The 17,711-nt window shown below is 44.4% G+C and overlaps 1 protein-coding gene across 2 annotated transcripts in view; it reads left to right on the top strand.

Annotated features, from left to right (window-relative positions):
• The window catches only part of HIPK3 (homeodomain interacting protein kinase 3), a 115,651-nt gene that overhangs the window by 33,062 nt on the left and 64,878 nt on the right, over positions 1 to 17,711 (top strand). The window contains exon 1 of one of the 2 annotated variants that reach the window (XM_082318005.1): positions 4,793 to 4,991. The exons of the other annotated variant lie outside the window; for it this stretch is intronic. The gene's annotated coding sequence lies outside the window, so the exon portion shown is untranslated. Of the gene's footprint in view, positions 1 to 4,792; positions 4,992 to 17,711 lie in introns of those variants that run through there. 2 annotated transcript variants of the gene reach the window in all.

The following is a 17,711-nucleotide window of genomic DNA, read 5'->3' as shown; positions in this document are numbered from 1 at the left end:
AAGGAAATACAGTGCTTCTCAACTGACCTTCCAGTTGTTGCAAAAAGAGCAAAGTGTATGTTTGCTTTAAATTTGAAAGTCATTTTCCATTTACGCCCAGCAACAGAAGGCTGGATTTTGGATATGTCTAGCAAACAAATCTATGGGGAGGGGATCGGGGGCACTTTGAACTATGTTTATCTGAATATGATGGTAATCAGTGGAAAGTGTATATTTAAATTTTTATGCTTTAAAAAAAGCATTTTTTATCAGTTTAACTCTGATCCCTTTACAGGTTTCAGCAAGAATTTGGATCTTGAAAAGTTCTAATCCAAATGCATCACATTGAATGCTTGTTTCTCATAATACAAGTCATAGTTCAGTGACAGTTACATCAGTTTAAAAAATACTTTAGATAAGGAATTGCAAGGATAAAAAAATAGTTAACTTTGTCCAGTCTTATCTCTGTTTTGGAAGGGTGAATATTATAAACATAAAATATTTCAGCCAGTGTGAAAAACAGTAAAGTAATAGTATAATTTGAAATCCTACCACAAATGAATTCCCTGCTTAACAGATATTGCTAAATACTGTGGGAAAGACTAAAGACTATGGCCTGAAAATTAAAAAAAAAAAGAAAAATTGAAGTGGAACCTTCCCCTGTTCCACCCTCCTTGTGTTGATCTGTACTTGCTGCTCATACTCTTCAAGTTAGGTGACTACAGCCTGGATCCCTTGAGCGGTCACAGCAATGCATTGCCAGCCAGCACGCTTCTGGGTTGTTTGGATTTCATAATTTCTACCCAGAAAGCTAAACTGAAGTCTGCGCAGCTCTACCTACTAGCTGACAAGGAGACACTCTGCCTTCCTCTTTGTCTTAGCTCTGACATTCATTGAGTATTTTCCTGAGCTGATGCAACTCACCCAAGAAAACCCTTTTTTGCTGGATGAGTTGAATCTGCTAACTGGGAAGTTCAGCTCCAGCAACGGAGAGTTATCAGCAGGAGAACTGAACTGGATGTGTAGAGAGCAGATCAGGAAAATTGTAAGAGACCAGTTCTCTCCCTTTTCACAGTGATGAACTTTGAGGGTGGCTTGCAGTTTCATGCAATTGCACCCTACGTTGTTAGCGACCGAGTGAAGGGCCTGGGGGATGGAATTACAGCCCTCTGGTCTTGCCTTCTCCCATCCTTATCTTTGTGGTTTTGCTCCTCTGGGCAGCTCTAATAGCACAGCCTTGTTCAGGACTCAAGTTCGTTCAAGAATTAAGAGTCCACCTGATATAAACAACTCATACTGGCGTAAAAAAGTGTGTTGATGATATAGTTTATAGCAGTTTGATGAGAAAAACAAACTGTTCTGGTCAAAGCATTTTCTGTCTGTGTCTACGCTTGGGATTTTGATAACAAAAATAGCACAAAATGTCATTGGTAAGTGTGCTGCCAAAAGCTTCTAGCCTGCGTTTATCCTCAGATCATCTCTCTCTACTGCATAATAGATTACGTCTATTGGAAATACCTTCTATAACTTCTGTTTCTTCTTTCCGCTCTAAGCACTCACACCTAACTACCGCTTATCCTCTGCAAAGGTATAGAAACAAGGAGGAACAAAGAGCCCATGGAGGTGTGTGTTTCAACGCTGAAGTTTAGAAATGAATCTAAATGACATGGGCCTCCTTCCACTGAGTTACTTAAGTACTTTGAAACAAAACACTCCCCTCCAAATGGTATCAGTAGTCCACATTACTTACAGGTGTAACAGGAGTTTCCCTATTAACCCCTCGGTTGCCTACCAGCACAAATGTACCTGCCAACAGAAAATTAGGACAGGGAAGTGTTTACCGTTTTTCAGATGACAAAAAAATCATGCGAGGGCTTCTCAGACACAGTTGTATTTAACCTCTGACAGAATGTTCAGCAGAGTGTTTAAAACTCGCTGATACAGCTTATGTTGTCTCACCGCGTGTTGCGGGTGGGTAAAAACTCTTCTGTGGCCAAAGCAAGCCTTAGGAGTAGTTGACTGAAGGAGGAGATTCAGCGCTTCAGCTTGCAGTGGCACTCGCCGGACCTTTCGTGTCGTTTGGGCCCTTTAGTCCTAAGTATGATGAAATTTGCACTGAGCACAAGGAGGCCTTTAACCGAAACAGCTCCCAAGGAAGGACAAATAATGGATCTTCAGAGAGATGCTGTGCTCCGCAAAAGCAACTGAAGGAGTTTCGAAGAGATTTGAGAGTTTGATTACAGGGTGCTGGTACTCGCGTTGCAGGCTGAGTGGAAGGCTAGCTTGATCTAATTAACAAAACCTGGAACACGAGGGCAAAACTGACAGTGGTGAGACGTTTTGGGGGGCTCTGTTATTTAGCGAACGTGACCAACTCAGAACTCCAGAGAGAGACCAGGGAGAGGTTAATCACCCCCAAATCACCCCCCTCTTTTCTAAACCTAAATTAAAATCTGTTTCTGAAAGTTGATGAAAATTGTGCAAATGTGTCAGTGGAGCATTGGATTCAGAATTTTGTCTATTTTTAGAGGATCAGTATCATTCAAGTTTACAACTGTATTTGGATCATTTTGGTTATCAAACTATAGGAAATCGCATGGTGAAAAATAAGCAAATTGCTAGATATAGTTCCTAAAAAACAGCCGTAAAAAATATGTTGAGACTAGTTAGTAGCCGAGAAGGAGGATTTTTTTTTCAGTAGATCACAAGCGTTTAATTTGGGGTGACACATATGCCAATTTATGTTTGTGGATGAAATAACGCTTACAGATTGAATCAGCATATACTTTCTGCTTTATTTTGTTAAGTCATTTTAGAGTTTGTACAGTTAAGTAAGCAACAGGAATGTTTATCAACATTTAAAGTCTTTTAAAAGAGATAATATGTTAATAAAATGTGTATCTGAATAATTCTGTAGGATGTTATTTTTTAGGAGACATGTGAAGAGAAGCTTGATTAATATTTATAAAATTAGTAAGCAAAAGATGTGATGAGCGGCTCTTGAGAGCTATAATTTCCTACCATTGACACCCACCTATTTTTCCCCACCCCTAAATTATATGTCTCATTACTTAGACGACTGAGTATTGGTGGTGTTACAGTAGTAACTCCCATGTTAGGTTTTAGTACTTCCGTGCAATAACTCTGTCTTCTCCAATTAATTAATTCAAATTCTGACTTAGCATCCTAACAATCTTTATTACAAGGATTGGACCTGAATAAAGGTTAAAATCAAGCAGACACGTGTTGAAAATACTGCAACAAGTAGTGAGAGAAAAATAGGAGAGTCCATGTAGTTGTGCAAGTAAATAAAGAACTTGTTGGTTATTTTTGGCAAGAGGTGGAGAAGCATGTGATGTCCAGTTGTAGCTGTAGCCAAGGATTTATCTAGGGGCTAACTACTTTATAGGCAAACAGTAATTCCTTTTTTCGCCCCACATCAGCTGAATACTATTTAGGGTCAAGAATGCCGTTTGCAGAAGTTGCCCAGTCCTACAACCGGCCGCTAATATTTAAGTGATGTATAATATTAGGGGCATGTTGTTACTGCGGGTGTACCCTGTTATTTTGTCAAGAGTTGGGCAAGGCAAAATGCTGAACTGTAACGCGGGGCACAAAATGGTCATTGCATTTGCTCCGTGCTGTTCCTCGTATAGCAAGTGGTGCGTTTGATGGTGCCTGGCTAGCGTGGCAGGGACTGCTCGGCAGGGAAAGATGGCAGACCGGCTCTAGGAGGTTGGTGCTTCAGTTAATTTTCAGGGCTGGGTAAGGGAGTCACTTCATCTCATCAAGCAAGAGCACTCATTTAAACAAATTTGGAGTTCACATGTTCATTCTCACGTTGTCATCTTCTAAGCTGCAGGTCTCGAGAGTCAGATCTTTTCCCCGACGCCAGTTTCCTCATCACGCACGATGCGTATCTGTGAATGTTACGGGAGTTGGCAGCTAATGAGATAGGGAAGAAGAGGTCACCGTGTGGTGTTTGATGATTAGGACTGCCGTCACTGGAGGGGTTTTGCAGGTGCTCCTCAGGGAGCTCTCCGAAAGCACGACGTTGCCCTCCTCCAGGTAGTGACAGACCAGGGCGGCAGAGGAGAGTTAGCGGTCGGAGCACCTCAGGTTGTCCTCACGGGGCTTCCCGCGGGGGCCGTCAGCTGGCGGTGAAGAGGCAGCGGGTCCTGCCTCGGCTCCCGGGCTAGGCTGCTGCTGGGGGAGGTGGTGGCCACGCACCTGCCTGGCCTCACGGGTGCCAGAGGGCAGGATGGGCGCCCAGCTTCCTCCGAGCCAGGCGAGCTGGGACCGGCGCGGAGCGCTGTTCGGGCGCTGCGGCAGGGCCGGGGGCGGCTGCGGGCCCGCCGCGCTCGGGAGACCGGAGCCCTGGCAGCGCCGGGGGAGGCAGCGAGGGCGGCGGCGCGGGGCGGCTCCCGGCTGCGGCGGGCGTCGCACGGCGGGGCCGGGCGGGGGCGCTGCCGCCGCCGCCGAGGCGCGGGGCCGGGCCGGGCCGGGCGGCGGAGCGAGGGAGCGAGCGAGCGGGCGGGCGGGCGGCGGGAGGGCCCCGCAGGCTGGGCCCCGCTGGCTGGGCGCGGGGCCGGGGCACGCCGGAGCGGGGCCTCGGTGCGGCGCGGCCCGCAGGCCCCCTCCGCAGCGCTCGGCGGGGCCTCGTCCCGCCGCTCCGGGGCGATGGGCGGCGGCGGGCGCCGCTAGGCCGCCGCGGGCAGGGCAGCGGCGGAGGCGGGAGGAGGCGGAGGCGGAGGAGGCGGCGGCCGGGGGCGGGCTGGGTCCCTCCCCGGGAAGATGAGGCGGAGGCCCGGGCTGCCGAGCGGGCTGAGCTGGGGCTCTTCCCTCCCAGCCGCCAGGACAAGATGGCAGCGGCCGAGGCGGCGGCGGCAGGAGCGGCGGGGGTGAGGGGCTGAGCGCGGCCGGAGCGGCGCTTCCCCGTGGCGCTCCCGGAACATGCCCAGGGCGGCGGCGGCAGCTCCAGCTCGGACGCCAGCGCGGCCCGATCCGTGAAGGTGAGCGGCCGGGAGAGGAGCGGGGCCGTCCCCGGCGGGCGGAGAGGGGCGCTGCCTCTGCCCGCCGCCGGCTTTCGCCTCCCGCCCGCGGGGCGCTCCGGGGCGAGGGGCCGGGGCTGACCTTACCCCCCTGCCCCGCGGCGGCGGCTGCCGCCCGGCCGCGGAGGCGCGGCGCGCCGCTGCCCTTGCCGGAGCCCGGCGGCGGGGAGCGGGCGGCGGGGCTTCGCCTTCCCGCCGCCCTCGACGGCGCCCGCTCCGCCGCGCCCCCGAAGTTTCCCCTTCCCCGGCGCGGGGAAGCGCCCGAGCGGCCCCGGCTGCCGGGCGAGGCCGCCGGCGCCCGGCGGGGGGAGGCGTGTCCGCCCGCCTCGCCCGTTACCGGCCGCGGGGCGGCGGCGGGGCCGGGCGGGCTCCGGCGGTGCCCCGCTCCCCTCCCGGGCGCGCCGCGGCCGCCTCCTTGTATGGTGCGGTCGGGCCGCCCGGCCGGCGGCGGCCGCTGCCCCCGCGCCGCGCGGGGGGTCCCGCGGGTGGCGCCCGGGCGCGGCGGCGGCTCCTCCCGTCACGGGTCTGCGCTCGGCTGCCGCCGCCGCGGCTCCTCGTAGCCCCGGCGGGACCCGACCGCCGTCCCTCGCCCTGACCCCCGCGGCGGGACCCCCTCCTGCGCTGCGGGGAAAGTTGGCGCCGGGGCGAGAGGAGCAAATGGTGCCGAGGGGCCGGCGTAAATACAAACAACTGGGAAGGAAGTTGACGCTTTAAAATCTGGTCAGTTCCCAAGAACGAGCTCTGTAGAAACAGGGGGGGTTGTTGCTGGTGGCTTGAACGTAGTGCTTGCAGCAGGGTTTGTGCTGGGCTTGTTCTGGTTCTTGGTTCGTCGTGGTATCAATTATAAAACTGGCAGATGCGTTTGCATGTGTTTAACGCTGTAGGAAATAGTGATTTTCTTTTTTTCTTTTTTTTTTTTTTTTTATTTACGCGAAGCCCTCAATTGTCGGTACTGTGTGTTTGCAGATATAGAAACATCTTTCTTTTGAGGCTATACTTTTGCTACTAACTGTTGCGTCTGACTTAAAATGTCAGTGCCAAAAAATGCGATGGTTTCCTTTTTTGTTAACTTGGTAAGTTGTTTAGAGACTCTCAGGCTTGCCTTCCCAGGAATTATGTGGCGCTCTGATGTTTTTGTATCTTCCTGCATGAGTATAACCTTGTTTATTTCAGTTACTCTCATATCTTTAAATTGTGGGGAAAACGTGTTATTAACATGAGAGACAGTTCCAGTAAGTAAAGCTGCAGTTGTTGATAACAATGCGTATTTCTGTGATTATTCCCCCCCCTCAGTATTACCTCCCATTACATCATTTGCAAAAAGTTTATGCTCTGATTTCACACAAAGGAGAAAAGCTCGTCTGGAGTCTGAGGACTTACTTTCTGAAGTAACAATAATTCTGTAACAGAGTTAATTTGCTAAAGGTTTCTATAAGCTAAGTTTAAAATTCACACAGTAACTGTCTAATAAGCGTGGCAGCCAGCAAAGAGATTAATTAACTATCTGGAAAATAGGTCAAGACTGTATTATGAAGTGGCATGGTGAGATCGCAAATAAATAGAGCAACGTGTTAACATGGGCTTACCGGGAGAAAACTGATACCGATGTAACAGCGGTGGCTGCTTTATCTTTGCTGCCGCGAACCATTTATGGTAGCGTACGGTGAGATGATGTTTATAATCATGTAAACCAGGAATTAGATGGAGTTTTCATTTAATGCTCTTCTTACCGGGGGCTTCTGTTGTAGCGCAAGTTCTGCCCCTTGCTCAGGGTGTGGCATCGGTTGTGCTTGTAAATTATTTTTTCACAGATACGTTTGGCTTGGTGCTCTAATTTGGGTTGTGGTGGTGGTGTGTGGCTCTCCAGGTCTGAGGGCACTTTGTAATCGGAGAGATTCCACTAGCTGGAATAAAGTTTCATTAAAAAATTGCTTGGAAAGCTGCCCCTGACCTGGGGTCTCTGCTGGTGCCTGTGATTTTTCTTTGTTTGAGGTTTTCTGTGTTTGCGTGTTTCCTCCCTCCTATCTTTCAAACAACTACCTACAGAAATAGGGAAATGAGGCCGGCTCCTGCATAATGCCATGCCAGAGACAAAGACAGGGTGTGGGGAGGAAGAGTGAGCTTTCAGCTGATCTTACAGAAGTTGACGCAACTGATAGCACACACAAATTTTAATATTTCTGCTTTTCTTATTGTGTGCTTCAATTTACAGCAGTTGCTTCAAAACAAAAGTTGTTTTGGAGTTGATTGTTCAGAAAGCATCTGTCGGATTGATTGCGTCTGTTAAAGCGGATGGGAGGCAGAGCAGCGCTTTTAGAGGCAGAGCGTTAGCTTGCCAGCTCCTGGGTAGAACACAATTAACTATGCTTAATTCTTGTGAAAATCCTAGGGTAAACGTGCGGGAATATCGGGCTGTGTTTCCCCAAGCTTCTGTGTTTAGATATGTACCTCTCTGTTCTATTTTAAGGGATTACACTCTTCCTGTTTTCAGAATAGTTTTCTTTTTAACAGTATATATTCTCTTCCTTCTATTTTCCATTCTGCCAGTATGCTGATTATAGCAACAAAGATCCTTTTGACAAAACAGTGCATTTTGAAACAGGAATTTTGTAGTTGGCTTTCTTGGGGGGAGGGCGGGCGGGAGGGGAAGAGGAAGAAAAGCACTGGTAACGGGCACAACGCTGTCATTTGGGGCCAAACATGTATTTCAGAGGAATGTTAAATACGGAAGGAAGACTTCTTTTAGTTGAGCTAAATTTCACTATTGCAATGTGAAGTCTGTAAGGTACGTGGCATACGACTGCTGTGCACATACAGAATAGTTACTGTAGGCAGTATTGCTTTCTGCACAGAACTTTGTGGAAAAAAGCAGAGAACATCTATTTTTTTATTTTTTTTTTTTATTAGACAAGCCTTAGCTTCACTGAACATATAATTATTTCATTCTGTATGCAGAAGCATTACAGCTGAGGTAGACTGCTCCACTGACTACCAGGAGTATGAAGCAGGGTAGAGCAGGCCTGAGAATCAACTGGTGATACTCGATTGAGGGAAGAAGAAACATGGAAGCGGGATGTCCTCGTGGTGGTACTGCCACTCCTCAGTTACGTGTTCGCTGTTGAATTTTGTGAAATAGTATCCACCTTTCATGCCTCGAAAAAGCTTGTTTGTACCTTTTCATGTTTTCTGAGTTTCTTCAATTCCCTGATGGTGTTATAGTGCAGTTACAGGAGAATTTCGGAAGTCTTGGCATAGGATTATTTTGATGAAGAAAACATCCTTAGCACTTCTTCATTGAAACTATGAAGCTCCCGTAGATTATTGGGTTATTGTCATGGAGGAGTGGTTAGATCGCTTAAAGAATTACCGTCAAAGATATTTGCAACGAGTGATTTTTACTAGAAATTTATAAAAGTGTGATTTAACAAAGTTCAATGGCAAGGTTCACTCTATTACTTATTAAATGAATGGAATATATATAAAGAAAATAGCTAGCAGCAGTTTAAGGTTTACTCGCAGTTAAAGAGAGAATCCCAGGAATTTAGCAGCAATTAATCATTGGTTAATTTAGCACCTGCAAAGTGATCAGATAGGATTTACTACAATATTTGAATCGATTCACACACACACAATATGCATATAAAGGTGCCTGTTAAAAATTCCTCTCGAGCTAAGTGAAATACTCGCTTCAAATGATTGTCTACACGGGTGAAGGTTGAGCCTCAAGGAGCGGGGGGGCCCTGGAGTTCAGCCCAGGTCCTGTTGCTGGGCCTCTGTACTTTGCAAACTTAGGAGTTTGCGATTTCTGAGAGGCGTCCCGCTCAGAGAGACTGGGCGCAGCCCGCTGCGGTCCAGGAGAGCTCAGAGGGTCTTGCTTGGTACCGCTGTTCTGTAGGGTCGTGAGATGATTGACTTCAGGCATCAGTAAATTTCCATCCTGTTGTCACAGTCTGGGTCGGTAATTACTGGAGTTCTTAAGAATTCCAGTGACACTGGTACAGGTTCACCCGTACCGATCCGCCCGAGTTACGACCCAGATAAGACGTTCCAAGGCTGTCAGGGGGCGACTGATTATTCCTGGTACGGTCAGTGCTACTCCCACCTTAGCCACGCAAGAGTTCCTGGTACGGCCAAGGGACGCTGAACCGCCAGACTCATTGCACAAAGGCCAAGGCTTGATGGGAATTCCTGAGATCGTAAAGCGGTCCGGGGGTGGGGGGGAGATGCACCGCCACAGTTATATAAACTCAGAGCTGGTCAATTTTCATCTGGTCTAACTATTAAATTTTCTTGCCTTTGAAAATAAGGGAAGTAAGAGTTGAGCTCGATGATGGGAAACTTTTACTAAGTTAATGTCTCTGTTCCTAAGTCACTGAAATACTATTTTTACTTATTCAGATTTCTTGACTGAAAATTGGAGGTGGAGTGGAAAATATGTATTACTTTCAATCCAGGTCTTGGAAGAAAAGCTCATTCTTTGGGTGGAGTATGAGATACAGCTTCAGATACCTAGAGATCTATTTCAGAACTCTGGTTGGGTTGTGCATGAAACCAAATATGAAGAAATGAGCAAGGATGAGCACTGAGCGTATCAGAGATGACTGATGAGCATGCAATATACCTTAAATAACAATGTTAACTATATCTAAAGCACGTTTCAATAGCTGGTGCTATAAAATGGGTTAGCAATGGGTTACCTTTTCTGACTTCTGCAGGCAGTGAACACCCTCTGTTTGACCTGAAATAACCTATAATGAAGCATAAAGCCTGGAAAATCCTGTTACCTGTTCTTGGCTTCCCCCGCATCCTTCTATAGACCATTTTAATTCAGAGCCCCTATCTCTTTTAGAGATTTCTAGAGAAATTGAAGCTCTCTTTCTCTTCAGAAGCACTAACTTTTGAGTGACAGATGAGCAGAGGAACAACATGTAATTGTGAAAGTGGGTTTTAGTCTGGGACTTTATTTGATAGAGTAATATTTCCTACAGGGTAGGTACTTCTTTTTTTCTTTTTAATTCTTCAGTTGTTTTATTTCCATGTAGTGAATGTTGGGAAAGATGGCAAGAATTGTTATGAGTCTTGTTTTTTAGATGCAGTTTGGCAAGAATCTTTGTACAGTTTTGTAGGTTTTTTTCACATTACGTCACTATTTTTTTTTTCATACAGTGTCTTAATATTCCACTTAAATTTTGAGAGTGGATAACTTTCTGACAAAATGGGGTTAATGTCTAGCTTAGCATTTTTGCTTGAAAATGGAAGAAGAGCCAAATAATTGGAGTGTTTTTTAAGCAAGTCAATTCAAGTAGTTTAGTTCTGATTTTTTTTTCTTACTCAGTGACTTGGAATCAGTTTAATTTCAACATATCTCTCCCTATGTTATTGACTTTACATATTTAATAGTCCCAGCATTATGGAAACTTTTTGTACAGTCTTTTTTTACCTTTTTTCAGGAAAAATTAGAAAAGTATTCCTTTTTGGAACTATGGCCTTTTCTTCAGCTCTATTGTGCCCTAGAATATTTGGGTATAACGGGATGAAGCCTAGAAAAATGTTAAGTTCAGGTTCCAAAATACAGCAATAAAATAAGACGCAGTGGAATATCCAAAGACAAAACAGATATAAGAAAAATTTTCATATATTTTGAGTATGATCAAAGCTATAGCAACTATCTCAATATGAAAAAAGTAATTGGATTCTTATGTACAGAGAATTATTATTGCATGTTATGAGTGACACTCCTATCAAAAAAAACTATTTTTAAAATCAGTAATCTTAAACTCATGTGACTTTCCATTCTTGCTAAAATAATTTAACAGTTCTGGAAAACTATTTTAGTGCTTTTTAAAGCATATTACAAATTAAATATGTTTAATGCTTTTCATGTAAAAAGTCAGCTATTGTCAAATGAAAATCCCTTCATGTTTGTATAAACGTTACTTGACGAATGCGTTCGGCACCACCGTAACTACTTGTTCAGAATAAGTGGTGGAAAACTTAGGGATGAGGAAGCTCAGGTCCTAATGCCTGTGCAGAGTCCCCTTAAGATGCTCGTTAGAAGAGGAGGTGCGGCTGCAGGTGGGAGATGCTCACAGCCCCTTCCCACGCCTGGCAGAAACCACTCTGTAATCCGCTGACCCGAGCATTTCTTACCCCTCTCTGTACTGGAGGCTGTGCTCCTTTAGGTTACTGCACTGTATTGTCCTGCAGCTGTTTTTATGTGAGCGGGACACTTAACTTCCAAGACATGAGATTGGCGAGAATTTAAATTGCTGGGTGAGACCAGATTTTTGTCACAAAGCTGAAGCTTGGCTGTTGCTTTGCCTTGGGGCAAGTGGTGTCCAGTATGTGAGAAAACTTGCTTTGGGTTATTTTAGGAGTTTTGCTTTAGTTTTATTTGACTCTTGGGTAGAAAGTGAACTATGAGGTGGAAGTGGGTCTCCTCACCTTGTGCTCACCTTGTCTTGAAGCATGATAAAGATAGAAAAACTGGTCCCTGGGCAGGAAAGCTGCCAGTAGGACACCTTCAGCTGGGATTGTGATAACTGGTGCAGCTGTACTTTGTGTGGGGCTGGAGTGTCTTCATTGCAAAGATGTTTGCTGCTTTTATTAGTGTGACCAAATCCCTCCAGGCTGGCTCTCTAGGGTCTTTGGATGTGAACTGACATCTGAACCTTTCCCCAGTTCTGCTGGTATCAACTGAAACAAGTGCCTGCCCGCAGAAAGGAGCTAGCATAGGCTCAAGATCTGAATGAGAAGGTTGTCATATAAATGCAAAAGGGCAGAGCGAAAACAAACTTCAATCCTGATAATCAGTACAAAGTTTATTATACGGGAAGCAAAGAAACTTTTTTTTACTGGGGATTTAAGCTTCCTCTGGAAGATAAGAGTCATCACTAGCATCAGGTATTCATAAAAGTTATCTATGAGCACAATTTTATCTGAAACCTTAGTATTTGACTTTTGAAAAGTAATTTACTTTTTCATATGTAGATATGAAAACACATTTCTTCTCTCGTGTTTAGTGGTCTCTGTTGTTTACTACTTTGTTTTGGTCCTTTGTCAGTGTTTACAAAAAATGGTGTGTTAACTTTTACCGTATTCCACTAGTTTGAGTAAAATGTACTCATTCCCCGCCCCCCCCCCCCCCCCCCCGCCCAATACGGTGCAGGCTTTGCCTGTATTGGTACACAACAATTGGTGGAACTTGCACAATTTCCAGAAGGCTTTTGATTTGTTTCTTGTGAGATGTCTTTCTGCCTCTTTGACTGAGAGGCTGTTAATGTGCATCGTTGCCTTGTAAACCTCTTCCTTCCTGTGTTTTCCTAGAAACTTTGGTCATCTGCTACTTCCTACCCTTTTCCTTTCAATTATTCTCTGTTTTGGTTTTTTTTAAAAATTATTAGAATTGCTTGCTTGTCTAAAATCTGTCTGTTGTAGTTGAAACAGTTTCCACAGCTTGTTTTTGAAAATTTAAACTATTTATAGGGGTAGAGGAGGCCCTCACGAGATCTTTATTTTTCAGTACTTGTATGTGTTTAATATGGGAATTCTGGTGTTTGGGATCTTACTTGTGAAGACCTTTGGAAGGAAGAGGCTTTGCTCCTAAGAGAAGAAGAAAGCTCTCTGTCTCCTCTTTCCTTATCGATTAATATCAACTTATTTTGTGATGCAAGAAATTAATTGGTATTCAGCCTAATGGGAATAGATTGCTTTCATGAGATTCTAAAGGGTTTTTTTAATTCCTTTTCATTATGGCTTTTGAAATGATCCTATGGGCTCACTTCTTTCTTTGACTGTGGCAGCTCTGAGCCCTGCAAGAGGACATCATGGGAGGTTTTCTCGAGAAATATATTGGGAGCTCTTTGTGGCAAGTGCTCTTTGAGACTAAATGTGTTTTTAAAACTCAGTTGAAGAGGTGTCTAAACTTTGTTTTAAAGATTAAATCAAGAGCGAATGTTAAAAATTTGTTTATTCTACAAATAGAAAGATTATTAAACATGGAAGGGGAACACAACAGAGGAAAAACTGATGTACGTTGATCAGTATTACGCTCTAGCTGGCATGGTCATACACTGCATGTAATCTTGCCTTTCCTTTTGCATATCTTTCTGTATAGTTAAATCAGTAAGTTCCCCTGCATAGAGGAGAGGGAGAAATTTCTTGCCCTGGTGGCTTTGGGAAACATTATAATATAGGTTATTACAGTTATTGATTTGTTAGGAGGCAAAAGGCTGAGCCTTCTGTGAGAGAGTATGCGTTTCTAATGCACAGATTTTTGCCTGTAGGAAACGCTGCTTCCTCCACATCTTTAGAAATCTGAAAGAAGTGGTAAACACCTATTTTTCCCTCCCTCCTTTCTTCATTGTTCTATGTATGCTACATTTAATTTGTACAGCTATTTTCAGTAAGTGACCAATGCGATCTTCATGATGTTGCTTACAATGAAAGAAAAACACTTGTTATATAAAAGCAAAATATTATTTAAAACACAGTTTTAAGTAAGGAATTTGTATTCTAAAAAAGATAAAAATCAGGATTTAGAAGAGTTCTCATTCTGAGTGTGTGTGTGTATATATATATATAAAAACTTTCAAACATATGCCTACTGAGGACGGGGTGTGTGTGTATATATGTACGCTTGTGTAGATACCTCAGTAAGTATATGTTTGGAAGTTGCTACTGGGTATGGCTGAAGTGAATGAACTGAAGATTGTAGCATTCAAAGATAAATCAAGAGAAGTGTGTTGGATTAGATACCTTTATTTTTTTAAACGATGAAGTCAGATTTGAAAAAAAAGGCTAAGAATGAATATTTACTGTAACATTTCTGTCGCAGAAGGAATTTGAATATGGTCTAGGTGTGCTGTCTTGGCAGCTCAGTAACTGCTTGATAACTAAGTTCTTGTTGGTCCTGTTGGAAAAGTGATCATGATTTTTCCTGTATTTGGGGAAACTTTTAACTCAAATGTCACTTACTGCTAGGTAGTTCTCAATGTGTAGGAAACATTGTTATACACCTCCTGAACGTGCTGTCTTAGTACAGTAGACCCTGATTTGCAAGTTTTTGCATCGCATGTCAGACTCGAGGAGCTCGATGGGTATTTGTATGTACGCCGTTGCAAACTTAATGTGCGAGTCCTGTGGGGAGAACGGTAGCTTTGTGTCGCTGTACTGATGTGTGCTCTGTCCAGCTGAAAATCTTTTATAATAAAAGGATGAAAGATAATTTTGAATAAAACTCCTCCCCCGTGAGTAGTTTAGAGGAGTTGATGAAGAATCAGCTTTATGTCAGTAGGATCCCTTCATGGGCATGCAGATGTTCTGGCGTACCAGCTATTCTGTTTTCCATACCAAGCTCTAGGTTGTGAAGGAACAAAGCTGAAGTGGCAATGAGGAAAATAGCCATCTAGATTTATGTTCTTACAGGAGCTCCGTTTGATATTGTGTAGAGCTATTCTAAAATGAAACTCCTGAATAAATTTCTTAGCTGGGTTGAAATTCTAAAAAAACCCCTTCTAATTCTAAAAAAGCCCAGCAGACGAAGAATGCAAAATTAAGCAATGAAATCAAAATAAAATGGCTGGAAATAAGATGGAAAAATGGCATACATGTTTGTTTGTTTTTTTTTAAAAAAAAAAAAAAAAAAGGGAAAAAAAAGACAGTGGCATTTAAACAAGTGGTTTACCAACAGGCAGTTTGAGCTAAACCCCTCTATCAAACTTTATTTCTACTTTAGGTAAGGTGGCAAAATCTTTTGGAAGTACTGACAGCAATGGAAAAGGTGTGGCTTGATGTGCTGCCTCTCTACTCCCCTTGATCCCTCTCACTGCGTTGAAGAGCGACAGACAGTGACAGTAGTTTGAATACGTCCTTCGGCACTGTACTGTAGCGCAGAACCCGAAGGTTTGGGCTCTGCTAAACATCACCATTGGGGACTTTTATTTCAGTGTGCCTACTGTTTTCAGGTTCAAAAAGAATTAGTCTTTCAAAAGAAGAGATTAGGCTGGCGAAGCCCTGGCCGGTTGAAATGCGCTGTTTGTGTTGATGGTGGCATATTCTGATTTGGAGAGCGTGTTCTTTTTCGGGGCTGGTGGCCGATACTGTGCTGCTCGTGCTTTCTTTTCCGTTGTGTAACAGCTTCTTGCCCAGCAGAAAAATAAATGCTTGAAGTATTGTTCCATTTGTCTTTTTAACTATGATTGCAGTCATATTGCCATTGCAAGATATAGCTTTTGGTATTTGTGGAAAATCGGAATATAGCAATTGTGTTCTTCAGTACTGCTACTGGTACAAATGATAGCATTGAGTCATAGGAGTTCACTCTGGTATTTTATGTGATATGGTTGTGTTCAGTGTACAGCGTTAGTTCTTTTTCCAAGTGTTGAGACAATGGTGCAGTTGAGACTAGTTTGCATCACACTTAAATTAACTTATATTTTCAGTTTCTGGTATCATTGCAACATTGGTAGTGTCCAATTAAAAAAATCTCAAGTGTTGCACAAATCTAAAGCCAGCCTCGTAACATTTTTCTTAGGTAGGTAATAACTGCATTTTACAGCTGTAAAATTGGATCATTTTATTGTTTGCGTCTCACTAAGACTCTCTCCAAGCTTGGAACCAACCTCTGGCCTTCCAGCCTCAACCTTTGCCACTGATCTGTGCAGGACTGAGGTTTCATGTCAGGCAAAGGCTACTGTCAGCTCAGCTTAGTTTTGTTGGTGTATGATGGGGCAAAATTCCTGAGCTCTGAATTATCTTCTGTGTTTTAATCAAAGAATGTAATCATTGCTTTTGTCATTAAACTTCTGGGTCTCTGGTTGGTACTCCTAGAACTGGGTGTTGGCTTCTCCAGTGAGCTAGCATCAGAGCCGCCTCTGCCTCTCGCCGTTCTCTGTGGCGGAGTATGTGTGTGTGCCTGTGCGGTTCGCGTCCAGCATTGCCTCCGTGGTTACGCGAGGAAACAATTCATATGGCATGTGTTACTTGAAACACCTCGGTGCTTTCTCCTTTGCTCCGCTCCCTCCCTTCCATGGGTCAGAGATCTGTTCACAGAGCGGTTTTCGAGGTGGCTGGGAGGGTAGGATTCCCTTGTATCTCTTAACTCTTTGCACTTTCTGTAGATGTGTTTTCCTTTATGAATTGTGAAATACCTCAGTTGCCAGTGTTTTGTTATGAATCGTACAGCTGGAGTAAGGGAATTCCTCAGGGTGAACAGTTCATGGGTATGAAAGCGCTCACATCAGTACAGCTTGTTCGGCTACATATCCAAAATAAACAATAACACAGAGGTGCTGCTACTACCAATAATAAAGTTTCTTCTGGGCGGAAAGAGAGGGCAACTAATTCAGCTTTGTGTTTGCTAAATAACTTGAAAAGTTGGGTGGCACCTAATGTAAAAAGAACAATTTTTTTTACGTGGGAAAAATGACAGTTAATATCCTTACTGTGTTTTCAAAGTGACGCATAATGTAAATAAAACATTTCATAAGTGCTACTGCTCAAATTGTGCATTTGCTGGAAGTTACTGAGCTTTTAGAAACCCTCCCTTCATGCCCAGCTGTCCTGCAAGAAGGCGTGCGAGTGTGTTGGAACTGGTTCTCACCCATGGAGGCTTGAAAGAAGTTGGAAAACAAGTTTTCTTGAGTTAAATTGTAACTATAGTATTAGGTGGCTGCCGCTGGCTAGGCTTTGCTTGCTGGGGATTTTACTACAAAAGCAGAAACATAGTGATTGCACTTCTCGGGGCATTTAAGAGGGGCTGTTTATTTTGCAGAAGAATTAAGGATGTAGCATGGCAATTTCTTTTTAGCTCTGCTGCAGTGGCCTTACTGACTAGTTACTCTGCTACACCCCCCCCCTACTCTGTCATGAGGAAATGTCAATTTATAGTTAATTATTAATGGTGGTCAGGCCTGGAACAGCCTGTGCTTCTCAAGGTTTTTACAGTCTGCCAAATCGGTCATGTTTATGCACTTGCCTAGGACTGCTTGAGAAGGCTGGAGACATAACTTTAAGAATCTAGTAAAGAGCATTGTTACAGGTAGGTGAACATTAGCGAGGTGTTACCAGAGGTGCTCCATTTCACTGAGCAACGGCTGCGTGGTTCTCGATTCAGTTTCTGTAGAGAGAAGCTTGACTGGGGCGGGCAAACTGTGAAGCACCTCCTGTTTATTGTCCCTACTTTGTGAAAATGTGTTAATTCATTTATTTAAATGAATTATTTTGAATAGGTTTACTTCATTACTTTGTTCGGACTTTCTTCAGAAGCACAGAATTCACAGTCTTAACTCAGATCAAAATTTACACATTTTGTATCATTTAATGTTTAATAAGTCAAGTGCAGACTTCCTAGTTCTCTCTGCTTCAGTCTGAGAGCCAAGCAGGCTTGTTTCCTTCGGAGGGACCCTGTGTAGAGGTAATAACAGTTGGTAGGTGTCGTGAGACAGGCTTGCTTTTCCACAGGCCCTGCCGTATTCACTGGCAGCACCTGGCACACGAGACAGGGCGCAGCAGCCTCGGTGTCAGAGCAAAGCACGCTGGAGAACTCCTGAGCCAACTTCAGCTTGTGTGTGCCGCTGCCCGGGAGCTGCCGCTGCGCTGGAGCGAAGTTACGATGGTCATCTTACACTTGGGGAAGGAGAAGAGCCTTTAAAAATGTGTGTAGGGGGAACGGACAGAATT

The sequence above is a fragment of the Platalea leucorodia genome, assembly GCF_965183815.1.
Source record: "Platalea leucorodia genome assembly, chromosome: 7".
NCBI lineage: Eukaryota > Metazoa > Chordata > Aves > Pelecaniformes > Threskiornithidae > Platalea > Platalea leucorodia.
Note: the sequence above shows the minus strand (reverse complement) of the source record. Positions and strands in the feature narration are given on the sequence as shown.